The sequence below is a fragment of the Pongo abelii genome, chromosome 5, assembly GCF_028885655.2.
Source record: "Pongo abelii isolate AG06213 chromosome 5, NHGRI_mPonAbe1-v2.0_pri, whole genome shotgun sequence".
NCBI classification, from domain to species: domain Eukaryota; kingdom Metazoa; phylum Chordata; class Mammalia; order Primates; family Hominidae; genus Pongo; species Pongo abelii.
In genome coordinates this window covers 141544229-141568418 of record NC_071990.2, presented here as the reverse complement: position 1 = coordinate 141568418, position 24190 = coordinate 141544229, and the positions used below count along the sequence as shown (strand labels likewise).

At 36.5% G+C, this 24190-nt stretch overlaps 1 long non-coding RNA gene across 2 annotated transcripts in view; it reads left to right on the top strand.

Annotated features, from left to right (window-relative positions):
• LOC129060084 (uncharacterized) overlaps positions 1–15679 on the top strand; it is a 32094-nt gene extending 16415 nt beyond the window's left edge. The window contains exon 3 of one of the 2 annotated variants that reach the window (XR_010140361.1): positions 15469–15679. This is a non-coding gene — a long non-coding RNA (uncharacterized LOC129060084). The remainder of the gene's footprint in view (positions 1–15468) is intronic. The other variant, XR_010140360.1, reaches the window with a different exon arrangement.
• The last annotated feature ends 8511 nt before the right edge of the window (positions 15680–24190 follow it).

The window sequence follows — 24190 nt, the reverse complement described above, 5'->3', positions numbered from 1 at the left end:
GAAATCAGAGAAGACACAAATGAATAGAAAACATCCCATGCTCACAAATAGGAGGAATCAATGCCATTAAAATGGCTATACTGCCCAAAGCGATTTACACATTCAATGCTATTCCAATCAAACTACCAACAACATTATTCACAGAACTAGAAAAACTATTTAAAAATTCATATGGAAGGAAAATAGAGCCCAAATACCTAAGGTAATCTTAAGCAAAAGGAACAAAGCTGGAGGCATCTTGTTACCCAACTTCAAACTATACTATGGGGCTACAGTAACAAAAACAGCATGGTACTGGTACAAAAACAGGCACATAGACCAGTGGAACAGAACAGAGAGCTCATAAATAAGGCTGCACACCTACAACCATCTAATCTTCAACAAAGCTGACAAAAACAAGCAATGGGATACAGACTCCCTATTCAATAAATAGTGCTGGGATAACTGACTAGCCATATGCAGAAGATTGAAATTGGAACTCTTTCTTACACCATATACAAAAATTAACTCAAGATGAATTAAAGATTTAAATGTAAAACCCCAAATTATAAACATCCTGGAAGACAACCTAGGCAATATCATCCTGGACATAGGAATGGGCAAAGACTTCATGACAAAGACACCAAAAGTAATCACAACAAAAGAAAAAATTGACCAGTGGGATCTAATTAAACTTAAGAGCTTCTGCACCACAAAAGAAATTCTCAACAGAGTAAACAGACAACCTACAGAATGGGAGAAATTATTTGCAAACTATGCATCTGACAAATGTCTAATATCCAGCATCTATAAGAAACTTAAACAAATTTACAAGAGAAAAACAAACAACCTCATCAAAAAGTGGGCAAAGAACATGAACAGACACTTTCAAAAGAAGACATGCATGTGACCAACAAGCATATTAAAAAAAAGCTTAATATCACTGATCATTAGAGAAATGCAAATCAAAACCAAAATGAGATACCATCTCACACCAGTCAGAATGGCTATTATTAAAACGTCAAAAAATAACAGATGCTGGAGAGGTTGCAAAGAAAAGGGAACATGTATACACTGTTGGTGGGAGTGTAAATTAGTGCAACCATTGTGGAAAGCAGTGTGGCAATTCCTCAAAGAGTTGAAAGCTGAACTATCTATTCCACTCAACAATCCCGTTATAGCCAAAGGAGTATAACTCATTCTACCATAAAGACATATGTGCACAAATGTTCATTGCAGCCCTATTCACAATAGGAAAGACATGGAATCAACCTAAATGCCCATCAATGACAAATTGGATAAAGAAAATATGCTACATACATACCATGGCATACTATGCAGCCATTAACAAAGAACGATATCATGTCTTTTATGGGAACATGGATGGAGCTGGTGGCTACTATCCTTAGCAAACTAACACAGGAAGAGGAAACCAAATAGTACATGTTCTCACTTATAAGTGAGTGCTAAATGATGAGAACTCATGAACACAAAAAGAAGAACAACAGACACTGGGTTGTAATTGAGGTCAGAGGGTGGGAGGAGAGAGAGGAGCAGAAAAAATAACTATTGGGTACTTGATTAATACCTAGGGGATTAAATAATTTGAACAACAAACCCCCATACCACGACTTTGCCTACATAGCAAACCTTCACATGTGTCCCCAAACGTAAAATAAAAGTTTAAAAAAAATCATGTGCAAACACACTGTACAAAATAATTGCTGTTAAAAAAAATTGTCCTTGAATAATTTGGTGTCTACATAGCATGCATTGATGGTTACTTCCAGTGTCATAATATCACTTATTTAATGATAATATTTTTGGATAAGGCTAAGAAGACTGCATATAGAATATTTTTTAAATAATACTTTCTCATATTAAATTTCCATTTGGCAAAAACAACAACAACAAAAGGATAACTGCTCAACAGAAACAACAGAACTCAGAAAGTGGTAAAATGAAATATTCTATGTACTGAAAGAAAATTACAGTCAACAAAGAATATCCAGCAACTTCAAAAGGAAGGCAAAAAAATAACATTCTCATTTAAACAAAGGCTGAGAGAAATAAATGCTGTGAGACCTGTCTTACAAGATGCTAATAGAAGTATCTCTGGCTGAAAAGAAATGACACCAGATGGTAACTAGATTCCATAGGGAGAAATGAAGGCCAGAAATGTTAAAAATGTGAGGAAATATAAAAGAATGCATAAAATATTTTCTCTTTTCTTCTAATTTTCTTTAAAGACATAATATTTTATCAAGCAATAATTATAATAGTTAACACTCTATTTGGGGTTTATAACATATATCTGAAAATAGATGGTGAATAGAGCAATATTAGAAGAAATGTGCTATATGTAATGGAATTAAGTTGCTATATTTAATTGAAATTAAGCCTCTTGGGTAGAACATGATAAGTTAAAATTCATATTGTAATCTCTAGGGCAATTACCAAAAAATAACTCAAAAATATGTTTTAAAAATCAAAAGAAAAATTAAAATAGGATGCTAAGAATATTTGCCAACACAAAAGGTGGAAGAGAGAAACAAAAATGACAAGAGACATAGAAAACAAACTAGAGATAGACAAAACTCCAAACAGGTGAGTAAATATATTAAATATTAATGGTCTAAACACTCTAATCAAAGGGTAGAGATTATCATATTGGATCGAAAAAAGCATTATCCACATATGTCCCATTTACAAGAGAAACAGTTCAGATTCGAAGATACAGATAGATTGAATGTAAAGGAATAGCAAAATATATACTAGGTAAATTTTACAGTTTAAATATTTATTTATTAATGAGCTGGAATGGCAAAAATATATGCTTGAGAGAAGAAATATTACTACAGGTTGATCACTGCAATCTGAAAATATAAAATTTGAAATGCTCTAAAATTTAAAACTTTTTGAGTGCCAACTTGATGCCACAAGTGGAAAATTTTACACATAAGTACTTAACATAACCTTTTTGTACAAAATTATCTTAAAATTATATGAAGTTACCTTCAAGCTATGTGTATAAAGTATATATGAAACACAAATAAATTTAAATGAATTTTGTTTTGAGATTTGGGTCACATCCTCAAGATATCTCATTATACATGCAATTATTCCAAATCTGAAAAATCTGAAATCTGAAACAACTTCTGGTGCCATGCATTTCAAATAAGGAATAATCAATCTGCAGAAATAAAAAGGAACATTTCGTAATAACAAAAGGGTCAATATGTTAGGTACATACAGCAAGTCCTCAACATCACTGACAGGTTTTTGGAAACTATGACTTTGAGCAAAATGACATGTAACAAACCAATTTTTTTCATCAATGTTACAAAGAAACAATGTTGAATAAAACAACATAATTTGGAGGACCTGCTGTACATAATTTCATTTAAAATTACAATTTCCAAGAACATATGGACAACTTTAAGTGAAGATTTATTGTACAATACTTATAAATGTATATGCACCTTAAAAGGAGCACCATAATACATGTAGCAAAACAAAACTGAAAAGACAAATAGATATTTCAACAACTGCTGTTAGAGACTTCAATATCTCCTTCTCAATAATCAATATAACAACTACTTGGAAAATCATCATGGAGGAAGACTTGAATAATATCAACCAACTTGACTTAACTGATATTTACAAAACACTCCACCCAAAACAGCAAAATAATCTTTCTTTTAAATACGCATAGAACTTTCTCCAGGGTAGACCAAATACTATACGACATAAAACAAGTCTTAATATGTTTAAAAGTATTACAAATCATTTAATGTAAGAATTATTATAAAAATGGAATACAATTAGGAAGCAACAACAAAAATTACATAGAAAAATCCCCAAATATTTGGAAATTAACAGATAGTTAAAAGAAGAAATCACAAGGGAAATTAGAAAATATTTTTAACTGAATGAAAAAAACACAACATATTACAACATATCAAAAGTAACAAGATGGAGGTAAATCAATGCTCAGAGAGAAATTTATAGCTTTAAATACCTATTTTAGAAAAGAAGAAATTATAACTCAATCGTTTATACTTCCTTTTTAAGAAACTGGAAAAAGAAGAACAAATTAAATACAAAAATAAGCAGAAGGGAGAGAATAATAAAAAGCAGAGCAGAAAGCAACAAAATAGAGAAAAACAATAGAGAAAACCGATGAAATCAAAAGTCGGTTCTTTTAAAAGATCATAATATTGTAAAATCTTTAGCTAGACTGGCCGAGAGAGAGACAGAAAGATAAATCACAAATCATCAAAATTGGGAATAAAAGAAGGGACACTGATACTGACTTTACAGAAATTGAAATATAAGGGACTATTATGAACAACTCAATGCCAACAGATTAAACAACTCTGATAAAATGAACAATGCCATAGAAAGACATTAATCCCCAAAACTGACTAAAGAAGAAACAGATAATATACATGTACCCATAACAAGTAAGAAATAGAATTGGTAATTAAAAGTTTTTCCACAAAGAAAAGCCAAGACCCAGATGATTTCAACCACGAATTCCATCAAATACCTAAAGAGAGTATATTATCAATGCTACAAACACTTTTCAAAAATATAGAGGGATGAACACTTCACGAATCATTCTTTAAGCCAGAAATACCTGATAATGAAGCCAGAAAAAAAATCACGAGAAAGCAGCAGATAAATATCTTTCAAGAACATAGATGCAGAAAAATACCATGAGAAAATGTTTGCAAACCGGACCCAACAGCATATTAAAAGGATAGCTAGTAAGCACACGTAAAGATAGTCAACACCATAAGTCATTATGAGAATGCAAATTAAAACCATAATGAGATATCACTATATACCTACTAGAATAGCTATAATTAATGTATCAAAGTTACTGTCAATATCAAGTGTTAACAAAGATATGGAGAAACTAGAAGCCTCATACATTGCAGGTAGAACATATAATAGTACAGACAATTTGAAAAACAGTTCAGCAATTTCTGAGAAAGTCAAGTATAAACATACTATTTCAATCAGCAATTCCACTCCTAGGTATCTATCCAACAGAAATGAAAACATATGTCCATGTTAGTAATTGCATATGCATGTTCTTAGCAATGCTATTCTTAATACACGGAAACTAGAAACAATCCAAATGTCCATCATCTGGTTAATGGATAAATGAAATGCATTATATCTGTATAATGAATACTATTCAGCAATAAAAATGAATTACTAGTACATTTACAATATGAAAGGAACTAAAAAATTATGCTAATGGAAAAAATCCAGATGCAAAAGACTACATACTGTATCATTCCACTTAAATAAATTTTCTTTTTTTAAAAAAAAGAGAATCTATAGGCAAACAGCTTAGTGATTGCCTGGGGAAGAAGGTTAGAATGGGAATTGACTACAGTGAGGTACAAAATAACTTTTGGGGATGAAGAAAATGTTCTAAAACTAGATTGTGGACATGGTTTCACACCTCAATAATTTATTAAATGTCATTGAATTGTACACTTATACAGGCATTTTTTGGCATGTAAATTTTATTTCAATAAAGCTGTCTCTAATAAAGCAAGTCAATTTAGTATTGTCCTTCTTTTGAACCTCTTACTTTCTTCCAGGTTAGATTATTCTTCCTCTAGTAGCATCCCAACAATTTGGAGGGGATTTGGGTGACAGACCTTCTGTAGCAATACTGTACTGGGATTCATTGAAATGTATCCATATTCCATTAAAATCACTGTCAGCTGCCTTCCATATTCCCATTTGCTGAAATGCCTATTCTCTCACAGGCCTTCAGTCCCATGCTTCATACTGCCATCTTTGGAGAGCAATCCTTTAATCCATAATGCTCTTGTAGGTTTTCCTGATGAATATTCTTCAATAAAGTATATGCACCCAAATTCTTATTTCAGCCTTGGCTTCTAGGGAACCTGACCTCTTAGCCCTGAAACCCTATGCAATATTCTGTTTACTAACCCTACTCTTCTGTTGTGTGGGGTGCATTTAAAATCTTCCTCCACACAGAGTTCCAGATGGACATGCCTCTGCAATTTCTACCCTACTATTTACTATGTCGTAATAGTGTGAAATAACTTTCTATAATGCTTTCTGTCTTCCCAAACATCACTCAACGAATGAAACAAAGACTCACTCTATTCTCAATACTCCAAATCCCAGGAGTTGAAATGCCTAAGAGAGGGGTGCATTCTAATCTAAATACAGATGATCCTGTCTCTAATCCTGGATTAACCTCCAAAATCTCTTTACCTGGTCTGAGGAACCACATTTTCTTCCCCAATCTTTCTGTCTTTAAAAGCCAAGTGTATAGCATCTTGGCTGGACCCTTTCTCCATCGGAACAGTAATACTTTTGAACTAATGAGAATGAAGACAATCTGTGGCAAAAGTGTGGGATTTCCTAAACAACTTGATTAATATCAAAATATCACCCTATTCTGTATGATGGCATACATGTATATATATATATATAATATAATTGATATATATATGCACAGTAACTAATATTTTTGGTCTCAGCTTAACATTTTTAATTCTAAAAATTAAGATCTAGTGACAGATTGGCAGAATTCCCATAATGCCTAGTGATTCTTTAGATGAATACAATTACTGATTGTCCAGTGTTGTCACTGTTGACAATATTTGAATGCTAATATATTTCTACTTCCTAAGACAAAGAAGTTTAACAAATTGTCATTATCATTATCTTTCTTCCAGTACTTCTAAAAACTTTTGAGACTACTAGATAGAATAATTTTTTAAGATAAGATAATGTAATGAAAACTGCAGAGGCTCTGAAGGCAGATAAAAACTTGTTTCAATTCTAGTTCTTCAATTTTTTGTGAATGACCAAAAAAAGAAAAAAAAATGTGGCTCCCTTAAGTGTGAGTTATTCATGTAAATGAGGAGTTGTTTTGAAAATTATATGTGATAAATATATGTCACAACTCAATATAAAACATAAAGCACATCAAACATATTGGAGTAACTTTGTTGGATACTTTGTAAGTATCCACTGAGTTCATCAATGGGAGTGATAGGGTTTGATTTTGTGTCCCCCCCCACCACCAATCTCATGTTGAATTGTAATTCTCAATGTTGGAGGAGGGACCTGGTGAGAGGTGTTTGGATCATGGGGTGGATTTTCCCCCTGCTGTTCTTGAAATAGTGAGTGAGTTCTTATAAGATGTGGTTGTTTGACAGTGTGTAGCACTTCTCCCTTTGCTGTCTTACTCCTGCTTCGCCATAGTAAGACATGCTTGCTTCCCCTTTGCCTTCTGCCATGATTGTAAGTTTCCTGAGGCTTCCCAGCCATACCTCCTGTAGAGCCTGTGGAACTGTGGGTCAATTAAACCTCTTTTCTTCATAAATTACCCAGTCTTGGGTAGTTATTTATAGCAGTATGAGAACAGACTAATATAGAAAATTGGTATGAGAGAAGTGGAGCATTGCTATAAAGATACCTGGAAATGTAGAAGGAACATTGGAACTGAGTAATGGGAAGAGGTTGGAACAGTTTAGAGGGAACAGAAGAAGAAAGGAAAATGAGGGAAAGTTTGGAACTTCCTAGACACTTGTTGAATAGTTGTGACCAAAATACTGTTAGTGATATGGACAGTGAAGCCCAGGCTGAAATGGTCTCAGATAGAGATTAGCAACTTATTGGGAACTGAAATAAAGGTCACTCTTGCTATGCTTTAGCAAAGAGACTGGCGACATTGTGTCCCTGCTCTAGAGATCTGTGGAACTTTGAACTTGGAAGGGATGATTTAGGGTATCTGGTGGAAGAAAATTCTAAGCAGCAAAGTGTTCAAGATGTGGCCTGGCTGCTTCTGAAAGCCGATAGTCATTTGAATAAACAAAGAAATGACCTGAAACTGAAACTTATATTTAAATGGGAAGCAAAGTATAAAAGTTTGGAAAATTTGCAGCCCAACCATGTGGTAAAAAAGAAAAACCCATTTTCTGGGAAGGAATTCAAGGCTGCAGAAATCTGCATAGTAAAAAAAAAACAGGTGAGTATTAATAGCCAAGACAATGGGGAAAATACCTCTAGGGCATTTCAGAGACCTTCATGGCAACCCCTCCCATCACAGCCCTGGAGGTCTAGGAGGGGAAAATGGTTTCATGGGCCAGGTCCAGGGTCCCACTGTTCTGTGCAATCTTGGGACATGGTTTACTGCATCCATGCAGCTACAGCTGTGGCTAAGGGAGGCCAAGATACCCCTTAGACCATAGTGTCAGAGGGTGCAAGCCCCAACCCTTGGTGGCTTCCATGTGATGTTGGGCCTGCAGGTATGCAAAAGGCAAGAGTTGAGATTTGGGAGCCTCTGCCTAGATTTCAGAAGATGTATGGAAATGGCTGTATGTCCAAGCAGAAGTCTGCTGCAGGGGTGAAGCCCTCATGGAGAACCTCTACTAAGGCAATGTGGAGAGAAAATGTGGGGTTGGAGTCCCGACACAGAATCACCATTGGGGTACTTCCTAGTGGAACTGTGAGAAGAGAGCCACTGTCCTCCAGATGCCAGAATGGTTGATCCCCTAACAGTTTGCACCATACTCCTGGAAAAGCCACAGGAACTCAACAGCCCATGAAAGCAGCCCCAGGGCTGTACCCTGCAGAGCCACAGGGGCAGAGCTGACCAAGGCCTTGGGAGCCCACCACTTGTATCAGTGTGGCTTGGATGTGAGACATGGAGTCAAATATTATTTTGGAACTTTAAGATTTAATGACTGCCCTGCTGGATTTTGGACTTGCAAGGGGCCTTTACTCCCTTTGTCTTGGCCAATTTCTCCCTTTTGGAATAGGAGCATTTACCCAGTGCCTGCACCCCCATAGTATCTTGGAGGTAACCAACTTGTTTTTTATTTTACAGGCTCATAGGTGGAAGGGACTTGCCTTGTCTCAGAGGAGACTTTGGACTTGGACTTTTGAGTTAATGTTGAAATGAGCTAAAACTTGGTGACTGTTGAGAAGGCATGATTGTGTTGTGAAATGTGAGGAAGACATGAGATTTGGGAGAAGCCAAGGGTGGAATGATATGGTTTGGCTCTTTGTCCCCACCCAAATCTCACGTTGAATTGTATTCCTCAATGTTGGGGGAGGGTCCTGATGGGAAGTGATTAGATTATGAGGGCAGATTTCCCCCTTGCTGAACTCATGATAGTGAGTGAGTTCTCGTGAGATCTGGTTGTTTGAAAGTGTTCTCAGTCTCTCTCCTGCTCCACCATGGTAAGATGTGCTTGTTTTCCCTTCACCTTCTGCCATGTTTAAGTTTCCTAAGGCCTTCTAGCCATGCTTCCTGTACAGCCTGTGGAACCATGAATCCATTAAACCTTTTTTCTTCATAAATTACCCAGTCTCAGGTAGTTCTTTATAGCAGTGTGAGAATGGACTAATGCAAGAAGGAATAAGGACAAATTTCAAACCTGAAAGGGAAATGAGAAGAGTTTGATGAAAAAGTAGTACATATATCTGTGTGTATGTAAGGGGTTATTTCTAGTGAGAAAGATACTACGAGGCAAAGAGAAAGAGAGGAAAGGGGCAGAGACACAGAGACAGAGAGAAGAAGTGTAGTTTTATTCTCCCAACTTTATTCCAAAAGAGGAGAAGGAAAACAAAGAAGTATGACGTCAAGAGAAAGGCAATCAAGTACTTTGTTTATTTTTCTCTCATTTATTAATGCTTTCACATTTTCTGGTTGAACTTACTTATCAGAGAAACTGAGAACCTGAAACACAAGTAGGAAAAGCCAGAGAGTGTAGAAGCTGAGTATAAAATATAAGACCTGAAATGAAGAACACAAGTGCTAAGCATTGTGTTGCATGGAGGCCAGGTTCCATAGCAGAAAGGAGGAATGGTCTGGGTTCTGCCTGTGTCCTCTGCCAACTGCCGGGACCACCTGTTGCTAAGATATGATTCTAACTCTAATGTTCAAGAAGAATGGAAGAAAGAAGTCAACTGAGGCCACATCAATTAACTCATCTCAGCTTCCATTTCCTTATCAGCAAAACAGCAGCAGGGCTGGGAGAATTGGAGAATGTCTGTGGAGGGCCTAGCACATATTAGGTAATAAATGAATCATGTCTCTAATTATCCCAATGTGCAAAAAGAAAACATTCTCTACCATGCCAGCTAAAATAAATGAGAAGACATATATAGGAAAAAAAATGGTGATTTTTAACAGACAGTTTCAGCTTTCATAGGCCATCTGTAGACATAATCTTTTTTATACTTTTATTATTGCTACTAAAGTTTAAATCTTCTTGTGCTAAAAGGGCTTGCAAAGGATGAGAATGAAGGAGCATGAGGCTGTCCAAAATAATGGATATCTTCTGGTGCATGTACCAGAACCCGCCAAGCTATGTGAGAAATTCCTAAAATAATAACCTGCATTCCCACTACTATGGAAAGGGAATATTTATTGTTGTCATTTCCTCAACTGTTATCATTATTGCAATTTTCTGAATTCCCTGCTAGACCAATTAATTCCTAAGAAGATTTAGCAGTGCAAGTTTCATGTCTGTACAACCCTACCTGGAGGAGTCACAAGCACTTGAAACTTAGCTCTTGTCCAAATTAAGCTCACGGCATTTTCCCACATGGCAGTTACCTGCCTGGCTGTTCTGTCTTGTTTAGCTGCAACACCATTCACTTAATTTTCCAAGCTCAAAACCTCAGATTCATAGTTTACTCATCCATCTCTCTCTCTTTCCTCTCTTCTCAAAGTCAATGTTCTATTCTTATGTATTGCACTTTCTAAGAGTCTTTTTAATTCCTTTTCTTGAATCTCTGCCAGTTGCCATTGCCTTATTTCAAGACTTGAATAGAGGACATTTCAAGTTAATGATTATTGTTTCAAACAATCCTGTATTTAAATATTAAAAACTTGAATTTTAAAAACATGAGAGACTTTAGGATACTCTAATTACATAGAACACTCTCTATTTGAGGGTCATCTTAGGATGTCCTCCATTATATATTTTCTCGTAAATAATTAGTCCATTTTTCTACCACATCCCCTTTGACTTTGTTCTTATCTTTATTGCAACATTTATTACATTCCACTCTAAATATTTACTCTGGGTACTACTCTGTACACTCTAAAAGGAAATCACGATTTATTCTTCTATGCGTCTGTTGAAACACCTAGGATGGTGCATAAACCATTGAAAGTCTACTATAAATGGCAACAGAAGATTTCACCTAATACAAAAGAAACAGATGTTAGAGAAGTGGCAACCCAATAGCCCTAATATCAAGGAAATTGATCAATGTTCCTCTAATCAAAGTTCTGGGATTGAAGGCAATCTTTGATTGAAAACAATCCCAAGGGATAAGCAGAGACTATACTTGCCAGAGTACACTAGAGGTCACCTGGTCTGAAAATGATATGAATGATACTTCTTTGTATGCATCCTCAAATAGAGCAAAATGTAAAAATTATGAAAGATTCTACCTCTATAGGTACATTTAAAAGTCTCATTTTAGCAAAAGTGGAAAAAGGGAGAAATAATTTCTCCATCTTACTGTCAGTTTCAGAAGTTTGGAGGGAAGCTGGAAACAGATGCTGTGGGCACCCTGCCCATATATACTAGCCGTCACCTGATCAGTGCACACTGGCTGGACTTGCAGCTACCAGCACCAGCTTTCTTCGCCTGAGGACTTTTTCTTTAGCCAACCTGTTGCCCACCTGTGCAGCATTCTGGATATGTTTGAATATTAACTTCCCCTGGGAATAGGCTTTGACCAATTAATGCAAATAATTGGTATATAAAAACCCCACCAACCTTACCCCTTGGGTAGAATAACTCTGAAGTATTGCTCTAAGCTAACTTTCAGAGCTTGCCCAGTAGGATCAAGCTCAAGTGGACCACACTGGTAGGTGCCTTGATAATATACATTTTGTTGGCTGCTTTTCCTTCATTGTCTCACTTCTCCATTCTCCTACCACTGTTTTCTTCTCTTCTCAAGTAAGTTACTTGCACATGAATCTATGTTTCAAGATTGATTTCTGAGACAACCCAAATCAAGACTCTAATCCTATCTCCACCAAAAAAAGAACTGATTGATACATCAGAAACAGTAAAAACCCTAGGATAAATTCCCCACTCAATTCAATTCAGCAAGCAATTATTGAGTGCCTACTGTGTCAGGAACTATGCAAAGATAGGTAAGACATAAACTGATCTCTAAAGAGACCACTCATTCCAAAAGCAGACGACTACTGACTTTTTTAGTGCAGAAATAAGTATATGCAGAAATAACTCTTTATTATGCACAGAACGAGGGGCATCAAAACATTGTCAGTGGGGAGATGTGAAGCCACAGAAGAGTTGCCAAAAGAAGAAATAGTTGATCTAGTTTTTCTAGGCAGATATGGAAGGGGGAATATCAAAGATAGGAGACAGTATACAGTATGTGCAGAAGGGAATGGTGTGATTTCCTTCATCACAAGGATTAGGGGAAGACCTCAGAGAGACTGGACAATATAACGGTTAAGAGCATGAAACTGAAACTATACTGGCTGGGTTCAAATTCTAGCTTTCCTACTTATTGTCTGTGTGATCTTGGACAAATAAATTAATTTCCCTGTGGCTCAATTTGCTCATCTATAAAATTAAGGTGTCTAGCTCCTATCTTTTGTTCTCATTAAACAACTTAATATGGCATGGATTAAAAGTGTAGTACAGTACCTACATTATAGAAAGTGCTAAATAAATGATAATTGTGATTTATTATCATGGCTGGTTAACTCACAGGAAAAGAAATGGAAGATAAAACTGAAAATTTCAAGTAGACAGGAGACAAATCATGTCAGCTTTTATATTCCATGCTAAGGAACTCCTTCTTCATCCTTCAGGTTAAGAGTCAGCAAACTATGTAGAACCCACAGACATATCCAGCCCACCTGTTTTTATAAATAAAGTTTTATTGGAACATAGCTACACTCATTAATTTTTATATTGCCAGTGACTGTTTTCATGCTACTATGGCACAGTGGAATTTTTGTGATATATCTTATAGACCACAAAATCAAAAATATTTACTCTTGGACTTTTACAGAAAAAGTTTTCTAACCCTAGCTATAGAAGGAAGGAAATGGCATGCAAAGTGAAGAATGAGATGAACAGAGTCAAAAACTGCAGGTAGTTAGATGACTATTCCATGTGTCAAGATTAAAGTTGAGGTTAATAAAGCCAGATTTCATAATTCTCAAAAGAGGAAGGGTTTGGTATATAGACAAAAAAATATATTGAGAGTTGCTAAAGAAAGAGTAGAATAAAGTTCACAAACTTGCATGCACCACAGCATATCTAATCTAAAGATAACTTTATTCCATAGTGTTCATTCATTTTAAGTTAGTTGTCAATATTTAAAATAGAGATATATCACCAATAAAACTTGAATTTCTGGCTTCTGTAGAAATATTGGAAGATGGGCCAGGCATGGTGGCTCAAGCCTGTAATCCCAGCACTTTGGGAGGCCGAAGCTGGTGGATCACGAGGTCAGGAGATCGAGACCATCCTGGCTAACACAGTGAAACCCCCTCTCTACTTAAAATACAAAAAAATTGGCCGGGCATGGTGGCATGCACCTGTAGTCGTAGCTACTCAGGAGGCTGAGGCAGGAGAATCGTTTGAACCCAGGAGGTGGAGGTTGCAGTGAGCCGAGATTGCACCACTGCACTCCAGCCTGGGTGAGAGAGTGAGACTCCAAAAAAGAGAAAGAGAAGAAAGAAAGAAAGAAAAAGAAAGAAAGAAAGAAAGAAAGAGAGAAAGAGAGAAAGAGAGAGAAGAAAGAAAGAAAGAAAAAGAAAGAAAGAAAGAAAGAAAGAAGGAAGGAAGGAAGGAAAGAAGAAGGAAGGAGGGAGGGAAAGAAGGAAGGAAGGAAGGAAGGAAGGAAGGAAGGAAGGAAGGAAGGAAGGGAGGGAAGATCTCAGCAAAAGTTTGCTTATAATCTTGAATGACAAAATCTCCTCTAGCTCCAAGGCAGCTGCTAGATTTACATGAGGCATATACTTTCCAGTGTGTCACATCCTCCACTACTTCCTACTGTATTACAACTGGATCAGCTTTGTTCATGTCATAAGCACCACAAAGAGGCCACAAACGTATGTAGTATGGGAGAAGAAGCAGTTGCCCCTGAAAACAACTGTAATGGAAACAGCGGCCTTGAGGGAAAGCCAGAGTTTTGTAAGAATGGGTAAGGAGAGAGTACCATCTGAAGAGTAGAGGTAGGAGATCCATTTATTTATGAAAGAACAGAGATTTAAGATGGCAGAGGGCAAAAATGTTTAGGAGCAGTTGCATGCAGAGTCAAGAGGAGGAGTCAAGAGGGAGGATCAAGATAACTGGAAAAACAAGGATTGGTAGTCAGATATGTTACATTTGGATTAACGCATGAGCTTGACTTGGATGAGAGCCAGGGAAAGAACTGATTGGCCTCAAGGTCCCCACCTTCCTAGTAAAACTGCCACAGTGTTAGAACCAGTTATGGCTTAAGGTTAGTGTGGTGTTAAGTTTTGTCTTCACAGATGCTGCCTACAAATCTGTGCAAATTCATTAGAACCATCCTTAGGCTAAATTAAAGTCATGGTGATGTCTCTATCAAGGAAACTGGTAACAAGTGCTGAGTTGAATGGTTAAATAATTTCTTTGGTTACTTTGAACTCTAAGGTCATATATTTCGCATATCTTAGAAACGGAGGAGAAAAAAGTCATGTAAAACAATAACTATCTTAAAAGAAACTCATAACCTCAGTATTCTTACCTTCTTTTCTGCTTCTTAAGCAATAGGTGCTGCTTTTGTTCACTGAGCACCTTGGTGGACTCTACATATGGAGTCGTATTTCTCCTAAGCATCTGAAGATGTAGACCTTCTCCCCCTGCCTTACAGAAATGAACCTGGTCCATCATGTGCCTTCCATGATTTTTCCTCTTAATTTCTCCTTGATTTTCTATTCATTCATGTCAGGGAACACTTACCTATTTAGAAAAGAAAAAATACAGAATATAATGAAGAGGAAAATGTCATTAAAATCCTCAGCCTTGGCCAGGCGTGGTGGCTCACGCCTGTAATCCCACCACTTTGGGAGGCCTAGGCGGGCGGATCATGAGGTCAGGAGATCAAGACTATCCCAGCTAACATGGTGAAACCCCGTCTCTACTAAAAAAAAAATACAAAAAATTAGCTGGGCGTGGTGGCAGGCGCCTGTAATCACAGCTACTCGGGAGGCAGAGGCAGGAGAATGGTGTGAATCCGGGAGGCGGAGCTTGCAGTGAGCCGAGATCGTGTCACTGTACTCCAGCCTAGGCAAAAGAGCGAGACTCTGTCTCAAAAAAAAAAAAAAAAAAAAAAAAAAATCCTCAGCCTTTTCAATTGTGTATTATTACCTTTTTTACTCTATCAAAGAGAAACATGTAATTGGTCTTACCTAATGAAACATTTCTTCCTATTGTTTAGTGTCTGTTCCAGAAAATCCTAGCAAGACACAATTTATTCCATCAACTGTTAGAAATATCCATGAGGGAATGGCACCCCTCAGCCATCCACATCTGCCCGGACTCTGGAGTCGAAGAATCAACCTTGAAGGGGTTGAAAAGGCCAAGGATCCCCACTACTTCACAGGCAAAAATCTTATACTGTGTGCTTGAGATGAAAAGAAATTTTAATGTTTGCATTCTTGACTGAAAAGATTCCTTATTCAAAATAAAATATTTTACATTTCAAAAAGAAAAAGGAAACTGCAGAAGGTACAGATGCAGATACCTAGAGTGATGAGGTTTAGAAAACAAATCTCAGGCCAGGCGGGCGGTGGCTCACGGCTGTAAGCCCAGCACTTTGGGAGGCCGAGGCAGGCGGATCACAAGGTCAGGAGTTCAAGACCAGCCTGGCCAACATAGTGAAACCCCATCTCTACTAAAAATACAAAAATTAGCCATGCATGGTGGCACGCATCTCTAGTCCCAGCTAGTTGGAAGACTGAGGCAGGAGTATCTCTTGAACCCAGAAGGCGGAGGTTGTGGTGAGCCGAGATCGCGCCACTGCACTCCAGCCTGGGCAACAGAGAAAAAAAAAAGAAAAGAAAGACAGAAAACAAATACATCTCAAAAAAAAAAAAAAAAGAAGAAGGAAAGGAAAGAAAGAAAACAAGTCTCACTTAAATTTCTTCTCAAAGGAATTATCAATGTGTTAGGGAATGGAGAGCAAACAGACAGTAGCAAAGAAATGATTATAAATAGATCAGAATATTATAAACAGTAACACTCAAGTAAGAGAAAGATAATAAAATATTTCATATAGTGATATATCCCATATATACTACAATTCATCCTGATCTATGCCCTGGGAGAAAAGTCCACGTGGAAATAGATAAGAATTATGGCAGACATTTCAGAAGTTAATGGACATGGCTCTCCTCAGAGTTTTATAAAGTTGATTTCCCACAATGTTTTAAGAAAGGAGGAAGGAAAAGATGAGACAGGAAATACAAGTCCCTACTGACTTCTCTTTTGACCCACAAATACAAGAAGAGGATGAGAAAGCACAAAGTGCTGCTCAAAGTTAAATCATCATAGCTCAAACTTGTTCTAGAATTAGAAGTTCTTTACTTAATGGAAAAAAGTAAGCTATGGGTTTATATTTAGTCTTCTTAAAGCCTAAGGAACCTAGGAATTTAGAGCTTATTTATTTTCTTTTTTCCTTTTCTTTTTTTATCTTTTCTTTATTCTTTTTATTTTTTAAGATAAATAGACTCATGATCTTTTTAAATAATAATCTATATGCCTGTCTTCTTCCTTTATAGGCACAGACAAAATGGCCCACTAGCAAAGAGTTGATGCAATTCTTGCTTTCTTTAAAAGTTTAAGGACAGAAGTCTTCCTCATGGTATAAAATTTGCTTTCTCTGTCATAAAGTCAAATTGCAAATTGCTTATGTGCTATGTGTGTTACTATTCTCTTCAATATGAGAAATTTAAGAGATGCAAACAACCACTTATTTTCTCCACTAGGCACAGAGGTCAAGATCCAAGGGTGCCTCACAATCTGTCCTGAGCTCTGTTGCAAGTAATTTGTTACTATTAATAGTTCAAAGTTAGCAAATGATTTACTTTTGTTTGTGAGTTAGAAGTCAAGGTTATCCTGAACTATCACTCCCACTTATCTGCTTTCTGATATCCTTTTCTGAGTGCAAGAGAACGGAAGGCTTTATAAATAAGATCCTGGTGAGCGAATGTCACCCACTGTTTGCTTTCTGGGGTAAAAAGGTTGAAATCGCTGCATCAGACTGAGGTCAGACAGCACAACACACCATAGATATTCCAAAAAAAGATACCATTTGAAAGTTAAACCGTAAAATGAAGACAAGGTGAATATGCAAAGCCATTCTTAAGTAGGAGAAAGTGTGTGGGGCTATGCAGGACAGAAATTCCAGGCAATGTTCTTTGCCCTGCATGGCGTGCTCAGAGTCCTATTAGGTTTTATATGTTTGATTTTTTTTTCTTTCAAGGAGCTCAAGTATCTAGGACTTTAGACATTTGTATATGTAGGATAAATTAATAAATTAGAATTCTGGTTTTATGAAGTGTACTGACTGTTTCATTCTAGGTCCTATCTGGGTTTGCAGAGATATTTAAGAAAGAGTCTTCTCAAGGAAATTCCTTTGTGAAATTAGTTAATGTGAGTTTGTTCCAGAAAGGTTAACATTCTAGGTCCTATCTGGGTTTGCAGAGATATTTAAGAAAGAGTCTTCTCAAGGAAATTCCTTTGTGAAATTAGTTAATGTGAGTTTGTTCCAGAAAGGTTAATATACTCTGTGTGCCCTGAAAATCATGTTCATGAACCTACAAAGTTGAAGAACAGACTTTGGATCATGGTAAATCCATCAAAGAAAATAACATATCACATTGTATGAAGCCTTGTGAGAATGAAACAATTGATCTCAACCAAAAAAAAAAATCCCACATCATGATTCTCTTGGTGTTCATGTAAAGATTTAGTCATCATGGAGAGTCACTGTCACTGAGCTAAAAGTCAGATGATCTGGGTCCACTGCTTATTAGCGTCAGTGATTGTAAATAAATTAACATCTTTGGGACTCGGTTTGTCCTCTTATAAAAGGAAGCTGATATTTCTTCCTGTCTCCTCCACATGGATGTTGTGAGAGTGGGAAGGTGGGAAGAGGCAAGGAACTGACTGCTATTCAGCAACCGCAGTGTGCCAGAAACAGGGTTGGGTGATTCCCCACGTTCCCTCCTTGAACTGTCTCATAGCAACCCTCCCTGTAGGGTTAATTGACTTCAAAGCTGGCTTTCTCTCGGCCACATCATGTCATGGTGGAACCAGGATTTGAAAACTAATCTGTCTCCAAAGCCCTTGCTCTCCATCGCTTCACCCTGCTTATGTTACATCTGACACAATGTACACAAAACCACTCTGAAAATTTAAAACTACTCTACCATTATCATCCACGTCTCTGATCTAAGAGTAAAAGGATCCCCTAACTCACTCTGTTCTTTTACTCATGGCCATATTCCCACTTGATAAATTATTTTCTCTTCCTATAATTATTACCCATTCTTCAAGGTTACTATATTCCTCTAGGCAACAGTGATCTTTCCTTGCTGAAAAATCTGATATATCTATACTATTCTACTGTCACATACACTTAATATGTTGTTTTCAGCAATTGTTTGCATTTGTCTGGTGTTCTCAACTACAGTAAATGCATGGTTTGGTACTCAAAGATTCTAGTAATATTAAAAGCATAGGTCTTCAAGTATGTTGTATACTTACATATTTTTAAATATTGTAAAACAAAGACTAAAATGGTGGTTACAAAAATAGGCATTTTAACTAATCTGCTTTTAAAATAAATATAGACATTTATTTCCATCGATGTTATAGGAAAAGAAATATCAATTTTCACAATCTTTGTCTCATACTGAAAACACTGTAATATAAGGAAAATTAAAAGTATGTTATTGCCTGGATATAACCACTGTTGCTATTTTGTGTATAGAATATCTCCTTATATTTTATCTATACATGACTATACTTCTAAAACTTGAATTTAAAAATACAACAAGAAATTCTATTTTGTTATATGCTTTTTACTTATAATTTGCAGAGAATCTATTTCTATATAACAATATCGTTTTCTGTTGCATCATTTTAATGTTAAAATACACTGTGTGCTTATTAATTTTTTTCACATTTACTCTTGTCAGTTCATTCACGGAGCTCATTGCTATAGGGGTCTTTCATGTCTGCTTTGAGTGCCAGCTGAAGGCTTTCTGCTCAGTTACCACTTCCCTCTTGTAAGACATCTCTATTTCTGTTTCTAGAGAGTTACAGCATCTCTTTCTCTTTAAATTTTATACCTAATAGGGAAATATAGACTTCTTTCCCATCCCCACTGTTACCAAACTCTTCCTGTCAAAACCATTATCACTACCTATGTGTATACAATACCAATATTGCAATGTTGTCTCTCCTTTTTCTGTAAATATTTGTTAAATGCTTATTCAGCAAATATTTACAGATTACTCCGCGTGTGCCAAGTTCCACTCTAGGTGGTTGGGATGAAGAGCAAAGCAGTCCAAACTCTCTGGGATTTATACTCTAGCAGTAGGATATAAGGAACGAATAAAAATATAACACATAAATAAATTATAAAATAAGTTAGAATGTTAGTCCTACGGAAAAAAAAGAAAAAGTGGAGCTGAGTAAGTGAAATTGAAAGGACCAGATGGGGTGAGGGTGCATTAATTTGAATAGATTATATATATGCATGGTGAAAAATTCAGGTTGTTTAGAATAGGCAATACATGTACATGATAAACAAATGATTTTTAAAAGTCTGCAGGTGAATGAAGCCTTCCTCCCATCCCTCCTTCCTCAGTTCTCCATTTCCCCTAACCACAGCGATTATTACCAAATTACTGCATACCCTTCCAGAGTTAGTCTTTGCCCACAGAAGTTAATAATGGAAGTTTGTGTATCCATCTTTTAAAAACCAGTAATGGATGCTTAAAATATGTACTGTTTCTTACCTTGTCTTTTCAATCAATAATGTATTTTGGATATGTTCCATATCAATGCATATAGATGTGTTTCGTTTTTCTTCATGGATGCATAGTATTCTATGTCATGGATTTACCATAACTTATGTAATCAATCTTCTAACCAATAAATGTTATATTTCTTTCACTTACATGATTTGGTACACATACATAGTTCTTTTATTCCAAATAATCCATAATATTATCTTTTCTAATAAGCCTTACTCCTTTGTTTTCTCCTGCAGGCTTTGCTTCTACAGCCCTCCATTCTGGGGTTTCTGTCTGGACTGGTTTCTCTCTAGGTCTCTTGCAAAGCTGCTACTTGAGTCTACTTCTCATCTCTCTCCTGGAGTTCACTGTCCTCTAATGACTATAACTTGCTTTTTCTTTTTAACTCCTTCATTTTGCTATAGCACATTGTTCAGTTGTTATGTAAGAAAGGGTCATCTGATGTCTAAACTGCTTATTTTGCCTTTCTATGTATTTTGGTCAAACATACAATTCCATGTAGAAAACGTCTTTTATTCAACTATCGAAGGTATTAATTGCTTGACTTCTAGCATCCAGAGAAGCTACTGGAAAAGCCAGGGTTCTTCAGAACCTAGTACATTGACACCTGTGACCCTCTTAGTTGTCTCTCAAGATGCTTTCTTTGTTTTATATTTTCCAAAATTTTTTGCAATTATTTTCCAATGACATTCTATCTACTATTTTTCGGTGTTAAACTTCATCTATTTTCTGCAGTGGAATCTGGGAAAGAAGAGGCAACAGATACATATATCAATATACCATCTCTAGTCCTAAAGCCCAGTATTTAACTATTGTGCTTCTATTGAATTATTTTTTTAAGGTCAACTTTTATTTTAGATACAGGGGATATATGTGCAGATGCTGAGGTTTGAAGTGCACAGCCCATCACCCTGGTAATGAACATAGTACCCAAAAGGTAGTTTTTTAACCTACTTCCCCCACCCTCTAGTAGTCCGCAGTGTCTATTGTTCCCATATTTATATCCACGTGTGCTCAAATTTTCTGAGCATGTTTATATCCATATGTGTTCAATGTTTAGCTCCCATTTGTAAGTGAGAACGTGGGTATTTGATTTTCTGTTTCTACATTAATTTGCTTAGGATAATGGCCTCCAGCTCTATCCATGTTGCTGCAAAGGACATGATTTTTTCTTCTTTTTTTATGGCTGCATAGTATTCCATGGCATACATGTACAATATTTTCTGTATCCTATCTAGCATTGATGGGCACCTGGGTCGATTCCGTGTTTTTGCTATTGTGAATAGCACAGCGATGAGCATGCAAGTGCGTGTGTCTTCTTGGTAGAATGATTTGTTTTCTCTTGGATATATATTCCGTAATAGAATTGCTGGGTTGAATGGCAGCTCTGTTTTAAGTTCTTTGATAAATCTCTGGACTGCTTTCCACAGTGACTGGAGTAATTTATGTTCCCACCACAGTGTATAAGCATTCCCATTTTTCCTCACCAGCATCTATTGTTTTTTAACTTTTTAATAAGAGCTATTGTGACTGATGTGAGACACTAGCTATCTTAGTGCGTGTGTGTGTGTGTGTGTGTGTGTGTGTGTGTGTGGTTGTTTGTTTGTTTGCTTTTTGAGATGGAGTCTTGCTCTGTCTCCCAGGTTGGAGCGCAGTGGTGCAATCTGGGCTCACTGCAACCTCCATCTCCTGGGTTCAAGCAATTCTCCAGCCTTAGCTTCCTAAGTAGCTGGGATTATAGGCGTGCACCACCTCATCCAGCTAATTTTTGTATTTTTAATACAGACCAGGTTTCACCATGTTGGCCAGCCTGGTCTAGAATTCCTGACCTCAGGTGATCCACCTGCCTCAGTCTCCCAAAGTGCTGGGATTACAGGCATGAGCCACCCCGCCTGCTCATATTTTAATGTGGTTATTTGTTTTTTTGCATGTTGATTTGTCTCACTTGTACAAACACTTCGACGTTCTCATGGCCAAGTAGAAATCGTAAATCTTTAGGTTATATTTGAAGTCAAACTCTTGGATAAAAGGTTTACAAAATTTCTAGTGCACACGATAGATATTTCCAATTGTATTTGTTTTCTATTTCTGAATAAGAATTACGAAACTTGGTGGCTGGCTTATCTCAGTTTCCAAGGACTAGAAGTCTGAGCGTGTCTTATCTGGATCCTCTGCTTAGGATCTCCCGTGGCTGTAATTTAGGTGTTGTTCAGGCTTGCGGCCCCATCTGAGGTGGAGGATCCTCTTCCAAGTTGACATGGTGTTGGTAGGATACATTTCTTTGCAGCTCTAGAGCTCATATTGGCTTTTTTCTTCAAGGCATAAAGGAGATGGAATGTCTGATCTCAAAGAAAGCCTGTCTTCTTTTAAACTGCTTAAGGACCTGATTCCATCTGAAAAATTCTTTCATCATGGCCATATAATGTAATCTAATCATGAGAGTGACAGCTATCATACTCACAGGGCTTTTCCACACTGAAGAGAGGGAGATGATACAGGACAAGGAGGCAGGGGGCAGGTAGGAGGCAAGAGGTAAAGAGGGATGGGTCTTGAAGGTCATCTCAGAATTCTGCCCCCAACACGTTACCTAATACAAATCTACATATTGTAAATCATATTGTAAATACTTACAGTTTATAAATCACTTTCAGTTAATTATATTAAAATTCGGAGAACAATAAAAACTATTTACTCAAAGTATATTTATTCTGATTTTTCTACAGTTTAGTTTATCTTTTAGTTAGCCATTCAACAAAATATTAGTAAACCTCTATCCATTACTTTTCTTCTGATTATTGTAGTTTTTCAATGACCCTATTTAATTTTTTTTTTTTTTTTTGACAAAGTCTTGCTTTGTCTCCTAGGCTGGAGTGCAATGGCGATCTCGGCTCACTGCAACCTCCATCTCCCAGGTTCAAGCATTTCTCCTGCCTCAGCATCCCAAGTACCTGGGATTACAAGCACCTGCCACCACACGCAGCTAATTTTTGTATTTTCAGTAGAGACGGGGTTCTGCCATGTTGACCAGGCTGATCTCGAACTCCTGACCTCAGATGATCCGCCTGACTTGGCCTCCCAAAGTGCTGGGATTACAGGTGTAAGCCACCGCACCGGCCATTTAATTATTAAATAATGAAATTCTATCCATTCTTCAAAAACTAGAGGAAAATGCCATGGCAATGCTTTTGGCTTTTTACAAAAATGTAATTAGATATTAGTATTTATCCAGGCATTCTGCTAGTCCAATGAGTATTGGGAATACATAAATAAATTAATTAATGTCCTTGATCTTGGGGAGTGTCCAGCCCGTGATCAACAGTGAAAAGTATATAACAAGTGTGCCAGTAAAATGAAAAACTGCCAAGAAAGGCCTTTTTAAACATGAAACCAATGGAAACACTCACAAAGGAAAAAGATGATAAACTGCACTGCATATAAATGAGGACCGTCAATTTCTCAAAAAAAAATGCCAGTACAAATAGTTGAGGGAGTTAATACATATATATGCACACACACGTATATGTATGTAAACATTACATATGTGTACATATATGATATGTAGATGTATGCACACAAATAATCAACAAATAGATAAGTCAAAACATAAAAGCATAAATAGAAAAATCCTTTGCAAGGACATGGATGAAGCTGGAAGCCATCAACATTTAACACTATTAGGAAATAAAAATTTGGGCCAATGTGCCCCAACTGTTATCAGTGGTTGCCTCCTGCAAGTGAGATTACATGAGACTCTCTTTCTCATTTGTATATTTTGATACTGTTCAAACTTTTTAAGATAGTATGTATTACTTTTATAATAAGAATAAAAGCAATAAAAATACAAAAAAAACAGTTGAGGGAGTTAATACATATATATATAAACATTACATATGTGTATATATGAGATATATAAATGTATGCACACAAATAATCAACAAATAGATAAGTCAAAACATAAAAGCATGAATAGAAAAATTTTCTAAAAACATGAATCCAAAATTTATAGAATAGTAAAAATGACCAGTATTCGAAAAGCTATTCTATCTCTCCAGCAATTAAAGAAATACACAGAAAGATAACATTTTCATTTCTAAAACTAGAAATAGAAATTAT